This window comes from Rhipicephalus microplus, unplaced genomic scaffold, assembly GCF_043290135.1.
Source record: "Rhipicephalus microplus isolate Deutch F79 unplaced genomic scaffold, USDA_Rmic scaffold_229, whole genome shotgun sequence".
Lineage (NCBI taxonomy): Eukaryota > Metazoa > Arthropoda > Arachnida > Ixodida > Ixodidae > Rhipicephalus > Rhipicephalus microplus.
Window position 1 is genome coordinate 68,396 of NW_027464800.1, and position 9,007 is coordinate 77,402.

Below are 9,007 nucleotides of genomic sequence, written 5' to 3' on the forward strand. Positions count from 1 at the left end.
CGCCCCGGCTGACGCGGTTTTTGCCGCCCCGGCTGACGCAGTTCGGACTTAGCACTTTTTGGCTGAGCCTGGCTGGTGGCCCACTCACTCGATCGCCATGTCTGTTAGCCACAGTTTTCCCGGTGGTGCCGCACCCGGGCTCGCCCCGGCTGACGCAGTTTTCGCGCCGCCCCGGCTGACGCGGTTTCGTGCCGCCCCGGCAGACGCGGTTTTCGCGCCGCCCCGGCTGACGCGGTTTTTGCCGCCCCGGCTGACGCAGTTCGGACTTAGCACTTTTCGGCTGTGCCTGGCTGGCGGCCCACTCACTCGATCGCCATGTCTGTTTGCCACAGTTTTCCCGGTGGTGCCGCACCCGGGCTCGCCCCGGCTGACGCAGTTTTCGCGCCGCCCCGGCTGACGCGGTTTCGTGCCGCCCCGGCAGACGCGGTTTTCGCGCCGCCCCGGCTGACGCGGTTTCGTGCCGCCCCGGCAGACGCGGTTTTTTGCCGCCCCAGCTGACGCAGTTCGGACTTAGCACTTTTTGGCTGAGCCTTGCTGGCGGCCCACTCACTCGATCGCCATGTCTGTTTGCCACAGTTTTCCCGGTGGTGCCGCACCCGGGCTCGCCCCGGCAGACGCGTTTTTTTTTTCTTTCGCCCCGGCTGACGCAGTTTTCGCGCCGCCCCGGCAGACGCGGTTTTCGCGCCGCCCCGGCAGACGCGGTTTTTTGCGCCGCCCCGGCTGACGCGGTTTTTTGCCGCCCCGGCTGACGCAGTTCGGACTTGGCACTTTTTGGCTGAGCCTGGCTGGCGGCCCACTCACTCGATCGCCATGTCTGTTTGCCACAGTTTTCCCGGTGGTGCCGCACCCGGGCTCGCCCCGGCTGACGCAGTTTTCGCGCCGCCCCGGCTGACGCGGTTTCGTGCCGCCCCGGCAGACGCGGTTTTTTGCGCCGCCCCGGCTGACGCGGTTTTTTGCCGCCCCGGCTGACACGGTTCGGACTTTGCACTTTTCGGCTGTGCCTGGCTGGCGGCCCACTCACTCGATCGCCATGTCTGTTTGCCACAGTTTTCCCGGTGGTGCCGCACCCGGGCTCGCCCCGGCAGACGCGTTTTTTTTTTTTTTTCTTTCGCCCCGGCTGACGCAGTTTTCGCGCCGCCCCGGCTGACGCGGTTTCGTGCCGCCCCGGCAGACGCGGTTTTTTGCGCCGCCCCGGCTGACGTGGTTTTTGCCGCCCCGGCTGACGCAGTTCGGACTTTGCACTTTTTGGCTGAGCCTGGCTGGCGGCCCACTCACTCGATCGCCATGTCTGTTTGCCACAGTTTTCCCGGTGGTGCCGCACCCGGGCTCGCCCCGGCAGACGCGTTTTTTTTTTTCCTTCGCCCCGGCAGACGTGGTTCCCCCCCCCTCCGTCTTTCTTTTTGTTTTTTTTTTTCGCCGCGGCTGAAGTGGATTTTTCGGTGCCTCGACGCCCCGGTAGTCGCGGTTTTTCCGTTTCCGCACGGCCCCGGCTGACGCTGCTCGGTCACAGTCGCCTTTTGTGGTGATTGCAGACTTCTTGAGCGCGGGTGTTTTTTTTTTTTGTTGTTGTTGTTGTTTTATTACGCATTCGCTCCAGCAGACGCTGTTTAGACTTTTTGTTTCCTCTTTTATCCTGCGACGAGGTGACGAGGTTTATTCGGTGCCCCGCCGCCCCGGCTGAAGTGATTTTTCCTGTCCCGTGCCGCCCCGGCTGACGCGGTTGGGACTTCGCGTTTGTTCGGCCGCCACGGGTTTTGGCGCACTCGCTCGGTTGCTTGTTGTTGCCACTTGTTGCGAACCCAGGTTTCTTGAGCGAGCGCGGGCGTTTTTTCTTCCTTTCTTTCTTTGTTCTATGTGTTAGCGAATCGGCCTTTAATATCACACGAGGACTCACAACCAACAATTTTCAGTTTGAAGTGTAAAAAATCTGCAGGTGTTGACGTAACTGACTTGACCCGTACCCTTGAGTACATCCATGAAGTTCTCGTAGTACTACTAAATCGCATTATTCCAAGTGGAGAAATTCCCATAAACTTGCAAACCTCTACACGAAAATCGGTGCGCGTGATAAAGTTGAAAATTATCGTCCGATATCAAATGTGCCTTCTATAACACAAATTCTAGGAAAAAAAAAAAAAAAAACACTTGTTCGCCGTTTTCTGCGCCGTGACTGGCAGCACTCCGGCGAAGCGAAACGGGGTCGATTCGAGCACGATATCGGCGTCTTTCGACGTGCTCGCCGGCGACCGTCGCACGAGTACGTCGCACGAGCGCGTCTGCCGGGGCGCCGTTTGCGAAGCCGACGCAAAAGTGGGAACCGCCGCTCGGATGATCGCCGCTTTCGGCAGAGTGAGTGTTGGCACTCCGGGGAAGCGAAACAGCGTGAATGCGCCCACGAAATCGGCGTATTTTGAAGTGCCCGCCGGCGACCGTCGCACGAGTACGGTAAACCGCGTCAGCCGGGGCGTAGTTCGGGACGCCGACGAAAAAGTGGGAAGCGCAACTCGGATCTTCGCCGTTTTTGCAGGAGTGAGTGGCGGCCCTCCTGCGAGACCAAGAAGCATCGATTCGTGCACGAATTCGGCGCCTTTCGACGTGATCGCCGGCGACCGTCGCTCGAGTAGGGCAAACCGCGTCTGCCGGGGCGGGCTTCGGGACGCCGATGCGAAAGTGGGAAACGCTGCTCGGATGTTCGCCGTTTTTGGCCGAGTGAGTGCTGGCACACGGGCGAAGCCAAACGGGGCCGATTACGGCACGATATCGGCGTCTTTCGACGTGCCCGCCGGCGACCGTCGCACGAGTACGGTAAACCGCGTCAGCCCGGGCGGAGTTCGGGACGCCGATGCGAAAGTGGAGAACGCCGCTCGGATCTTCGCCGTTTTTGGAGGAGTGAGTGGCGGCACTCCGGAGAAGCCAAGGAGCGCCAATTAGCGCACGATATCGGCGTCTTTCGACGCGCTCGCCGGCGACCGTCGCACGAGTAGGGCAAACCGCGTCTGCCGGGGCGGGGTTTACGACGCCGACGCAAAAGTGGGAACCGCCGCTCGGATGTTGGCCGTTTTTGGCAGAGTGAGTGCTGGCACTCCGGCGACGCGAAAGAGCGCGAATGCGCCCACGAAAGTGGCGTATTTGGACGTGCGTGACGGCGACCGCTGCAGGAGTACGAAAAACCACGTCAGCCGGGGCGAGCGACACACGGCGGTCTGGGTGCTTATCGCTGCTATTATAGGGGCACCCCGGCAGACGCAGAAAAAAAAAAAAAAATTTTCGACCTTCTTTTTTGCTGGTCGAGCTCGGGTAACCCAGGTCGCAATGGGAGCCGCGCACGAAAGCGGCGTCGCGAGACGCGTTCGCGGTCGCTAGTCGCACGAGCTCGGCAACCGCGTCAGCCGGCGCGGAGTTCGGGATGCCGACGGCTAAGTGGGTACCGCTGCTCGGATGTTCGCCGTTTTTGGCCGAGTGAGTGCTGGCACTCCGGTGAAGCCAAGGAGCGCCAATTCGTGCACGATATCGGCGTCTTTCGACGTGCCCGCCGGCCACCGCCGCACGAGTACGGCAAACCGCGTCTGCCGGGGCGGGGTTCGCGACGCGTACGCAATAGTGGGAACCGTCGCTCGGATGTTCGTCGTCTTTGGCCGAGCGAGTGCTGGCACTCCGGCGAAGCGAAACGGGGCCGATTCGGGCACGATATCGGCGTATTTCGACGTGCTCGCCGGCGACCGTCGCACGAGTACGGCAAAGCGCGTCTGCCGGGGCAAGGTTTGCGACGCCGACGAAAAAGTGGGAAGCGCCGCTCGGATCTTCGCCGTTTTTGCAGGAGTGAGTGGCGGCCCTCCTGCGAGACCAAGAAGCATCGACTCGCGCACGATATCGGTGTCTTTCGACGTGCCCGCCGGCCACCGCCGCACGAGTACGGCAAACCGCGTATGCCGGGGCGGGGTTGGCGACGCCGACGCAAAAGTGGGAACCGCCACTAGGATGTTCGCCGTTTTTGGCAGAGTGAGTGCTGGCACTCCGGCGAAGCGAAAGAGCGCGAATGCGCCCACGAAAGTGGCGTGTTTGGACGTGCTTGACGACGACCACCGCAGGAAAACGAAAAACCACGTCAGCCGGGGCGAGCGACCCATGGCGGTCTGGGTGCTTATCGCTGCTATTATAGGGGCACCCCGGCAGACGCAAAAAAAAAAAAAAAATTTTTTTCGACATTCTTTTTTGCTCGTCGACCTCGGGTGACCCAGGTCGCAGTGGGAGCCGCGCACGAAAGCGGCGTCGCGAGACGGCTTCGCGGTCGCTAGTCGCACGAGCTCGGCAACCGCGTCTGCCGGGGCGGAGTTCGGGACGCCGACGGCTAAGTGGGAACCGCCGCTCGGATGTTCGCCGTTTGTGGCCGAGTGAGTGCTGGCACTCCGGCGAAGCCAAACGGGGCCGATTCCGGCACGATATCGGCGTCTTTCTACGTGCTCGCCGGCGACCGTCGCACGAGTACGGCAAAGTGCGTCTGCCGGGGCGGGGTTTGCGACGCGTACGCAATAGTGAGAACCGTCGCTCGGATGTTCGTCGTCTTTCGCCGAGCCAGTGCTGGCAATCCGGCGAAGCCGAACGGAGCCGATTCGGGCACGATATCGGCGTCTTTCCACGTGCTCGCCGGCGACCGTCGCACGAGTACGGTAAACCGCGTCAGCCGGGGCGGAGTTCGGGACGCCGATGCGAAAGTGGGAAGCGCCGCTCGGATCTTCGCCGTTTTTGGAGGAGTCAGTGGCGGCACTCCGGTGAAGCCAAGGTGCGCCAATTCGCGCACGATATCGGCGTCTTTCGACGTGCCCGCCGGCCACCGTCGCACGAGTACGGCAAACCTCGTCTGCCGGGGCGGGGTTTGCGACGCCGACGCAAAAGTGGGAACCGCCGCTCGGATGTTCGCCGTTTTTGGCAGAGTGAGTGCTGGCACTCCGGCGAAGCGAAAGAGCGCGAATGCGCCCACGAAAGTGGCGTGTTTGGACGTGCTTGACGACGACCACCGCAGGAAAACGAAAAACCACGTCAGCCGGGGCGAGCGACCCATGGCGGTCTGGGTGCTTATCGCTGCTATTATAGGGGCACCCCGGCAGACGCAAAAAAAAAAAAAAATTTTTTTCGACATTCTTTTTTGCTCGTCGACCTCGGGTGACCCAGGTCGCAGTGGGAGCCGCGCACGAAAGCGGCGTCGCGAGACGGCTTCGCGGTCGCTAGTCGCACGAGCTCGGCAACCGCGTCTGCCGGGGCGGAGTTCGGGACGCCGACGGCTAAGTGGGAACCGCCGCTCGGATGTTCGCCGTTTGTGGCCGAGTGAGTGCTGGCACTCCGGCGAAGCCAAACGGGGCCGATTCCGGCACGATATCGGCGTCTTTCTACGTGCTCGCCGGCGACCGTCGCACGAGTACGGCAAAGTGCGTCTGCCGGGGCGGGGTTTGCGACGCGTACGCAATAGTGAGAACCGTCGCTCGGATGTTCGTCGTCTTTCGCCGAGCCAGTGCTGGCACTCCGGCGAAGCCGAACGGAGCCGATTCGGGCACGATATCGGCGTCTTTCCACGTGCTCGCCGGCGACCGTCGCACGAGTACGGTAAACCGCGTCAGCCGGGGCGGAGTTCGGGACGCCGATGCGAAAGTGGGAAGCGCCGCTCGGATCTTCGCCGTTTTTGGAGGAGTCAGTGGCGGCACTCCGGTGAAGCCAAGGTGCGCCAATTCGCGCACGATATCGGCGTCTTTCGACGTGCCCGCCGGCCACCGTCGCACGAGTACGGCAAACCTCGTCTGCCGGGGCGGGGTTTGCGACGCCGACGGAAAAGTGGGAACCGCCGCTCGGATGTTCGCCGTTTTTGGCAGAGTGAGTGCTGGCACTCCGGCGAAGCGAAAGAGCGTGAATGCGCCCACGAAAGTAGCGTATTTGGACGTGCTTGACGGCGACCGCCGCAGGAGTACGAAAAACCACGTCAGCCGGGGCGAGCGACCCACGGCGGTCTGGGTGCTTATCGCTGCTATTATAGGGGCACCCCGGCAGACGCAGAAAGAAAAAAAAAAATGGGGACATGGCGTGCGTCACCGTGCGGCTTCGCAGCGTTGCCGAAGTCGCCGAGCCCTTCGACTGAGCCGAACGGCGGACAGGGAACGTTGGTCGGCCGTTCTAACCTGTCGGTGCCACGCCGAGACGTCGTTAAGGAAAACCGCGTCGTGGGCCTCTACGACGCCGTCGAGTCGTTGTACGTTTGGTGTACAGCGTGTCGGCGGCGAGTAGCGGACACGTCGTTCACGACTTCGGTCTTTCGCAGTCGACGCGAACTTGCGGAGAGTCGTGGTGCCTCACGTTTTCGGCAGAAACCGCGGCGGAATTTTCCCGTGCGTGCGCGCACGACCTCGGTGCTGTGCCGTCAGCGTAGTGTTGCACAAACTCGTGGCCTACCCAAGGTGCGGTACGTTTGCGGCCGTATCCTCGGTGGGAATTTCGTGAGTAGGGTCGCAAATTCTACGACCTCGGCGGGTTTGAGAGCGACGTAGACTTGTGGCACGCTCAACATGCCACACGTTTCGGGGCACACCCGCGGTGAAATTTTCTCGAGTACGCTCGTATTAGGGCCCAAGGAGGTCTGGGTACTTATCGCTGCTATTATGTGGGGGTTCTCGTGAGCGGCGTACGCGAAAGCGACCGGGTGTCTGATATGCGGCGGGCTTCGGCCTCGTCAAGCGTGTCCTCGGGTCTGCTCCAGGGGAATCCACGGCAGTCGTCTGCAGCCTCATCCGCTTGATGCGTTAGGGGCTGGTTGTCGGACGGTGCCGTTTTACCACGATATCGAGGTGTGTTCCGTGTCGTCCTCGGGCGATTCAGATGCGAAAGCGCCGAAGACGCGGGCGTGACCCGTCGTCTGGCGGCTTTGCAGTCTCGGCTCCGTTGCTAGTTCCGGCCGGTCCACCGACAGTGCAGCGGGCTTGGGCAACCCGCACGGCGCGACCGAGTCGATGCAACGAAAAAGAGCGAGCATGAACGTGCTTCTTGCCGCACGGCTCCCACTCGTCTTTCGGGAAGGTTGTGCCGTAGCGAGCTCGAACGCCGTCATCTCGGAGTGCAAAATAAGCGTGTTGGGGCGCCTGAAGGTGGCCTCCGCCGCACACAGACTGCGTCCGGCCCGCCGAGGGCGAGGACGGACGCGCAGTCGAACGATTACCTGGTTGATCCTGCCAGTAATCATATGCTTGTCTCAAAGATTAAGCCATGCATGTCTAAGTACATGCCGAAATAAGGCGAAACCGCGAATGGCTCATTAAATCAGTTATGGTTCCTTAGATCGTTTCTTCCTACTTGGATAACTGTGGCAATTCTAGAGCTAATACATGCAGTGAGCCTGGAGCCCTTTGGGTAACGGGTGCTTTTATTAGACCAAGATCGATCGGGTTTCGGCCCGTATTGTGTGGTGACTCTGGATAACTTTGTGCTGATCGCATGGCCACGAGCCGGCGACGTTTCTTTCAAGTGTCTGCCTTATCAACTTTCGATGGTAGGTTACTTGCTTACCATGGTTGTTACGGGTAACGGAGAATCAGGGTTCGATTCCGGAGAGGGAGCCTGAGAAACGGCTACCACATCCAAGGAAGGCAGCAGGCGCGCAAATTACCCACTCCCGGCACGGGGAGGTAGTGACGAAAAATAACAATACGGGACTCTTTTGAGGCCCCGTAATTGAAATGAGTACACTCTAAATCCTTTAACGAGGATCAATTGGAGGGCAAGTCTGGTGCCAGCAGCCGCGGTAATTCCAGCTCCAATAGCGTATACTAAAGCTGCTGCGGTTAAAAAGCTCGTAGTTGGATCTCAGTTCCAGACGAGTAGTGCATCTACCCGATGCGACGGCTCGGACTGAACATCATGCCGGTTCTTTCTTGGTGCACTTCATTGTGTGCCTCGAGATGGCCGGTGCTTTTACTTTGAAAAAATTAGAGTGCTCAACGCAGGCGAGTCGCCTGAATAAACTTGCATGGAATAATAGAACAAGACCTCGTTTCTGTTCTGTTGGTTTTTGGAATACGAGGTAATGATTAAGAGGGACGGACGGGGGCATTCGTATTGCGGCGCTAGAGGTGAAATTCTTGGACCGTCGCAAGACGAACTACTGCGAAAGCATTTGCCAAGAATGTTTTCATTGATCAAGAACGAAAGTCAGAGGTTCGAAGGCGATCAGATACCGCCCTAGTTCTGACCATAAACGATGCCAACCAGCGATCCGCCTGAGTTACTCAAATGACTCGGCGGGCAGCTTCCGGGAAACCAAAGTATTTGGGTTCCGGGGGAAGTATGGTTGCAAAGCTGAAACTTAAAGGAATTGACGGAAGGGCACCACCAGGAGTGGAGCCTGCGGCTTAATTTGACTCAACACGGGAAAACTTACCCGGCCCGGACACTGGGAGGATTGACAGATTGAGAGCTCTTTCTTGATTCGGTGGATGGTGGTGCATGGCCGTTCTTAGTTGGTGGAGCGATTTGTCTGGTTAATTCCGATAACGAACGAGACTCTAGCCTATTAAATAGGTGCGGGGTTCCCAGCACCTTACAACCTTCTTAGAGGGACAAGCGGCTCCTAGCCGCACGAAACAGAGCAATAACAGGTCTGTGATGCCCTTAGATGTCCGGGGCCGCACGCGCGCTACACTGAAGGAAGCAGCGTGTCTTTATCCCTGTCTGAAAAGACTGGGTAACCCGTGGAACTTCTTTCGTGATTGGGATAGGGGCTTGCAATTGTTCCCCTTGAACGAGGAATTCCCAGTAAGCGCGAGTCATAAGCTCGCGTTGATTACGTCCCTGCCCTTTGTACACACCGCCCGTCGCTACTACCGATTGAATGATTTAGTGAGGTCTTCGGACCGATGTCCGGCGCGGCCTTTCGGTTGCGCCGGTCTGTTGGAAAGATGACCAAACTTGATCATTTAGAGGAAGTAAAAGTCGTAACAAGGTTTCCGTAGGTGAACCTGCGGAAGGATCATTA

The 9,007-nt window shown here is 59.6% G+C and overlaps 1 non-coding gene across 1 annotated transcript; it reads left to right on the forward strand.

Moving 5' to 3' along the window:
• The first annotated feature begins 7,192 nt into the window (after positions 1-7,192).
• On the forward strand, positions 7,193-9,007 carry LOC142792594 (small subunit ribosomal RNA). Its single transcript, XR_012891053.1, has one exon. It is a non-coding gene; the product is annotated as a small subunit ribosomal RNA (ribosomal RNA).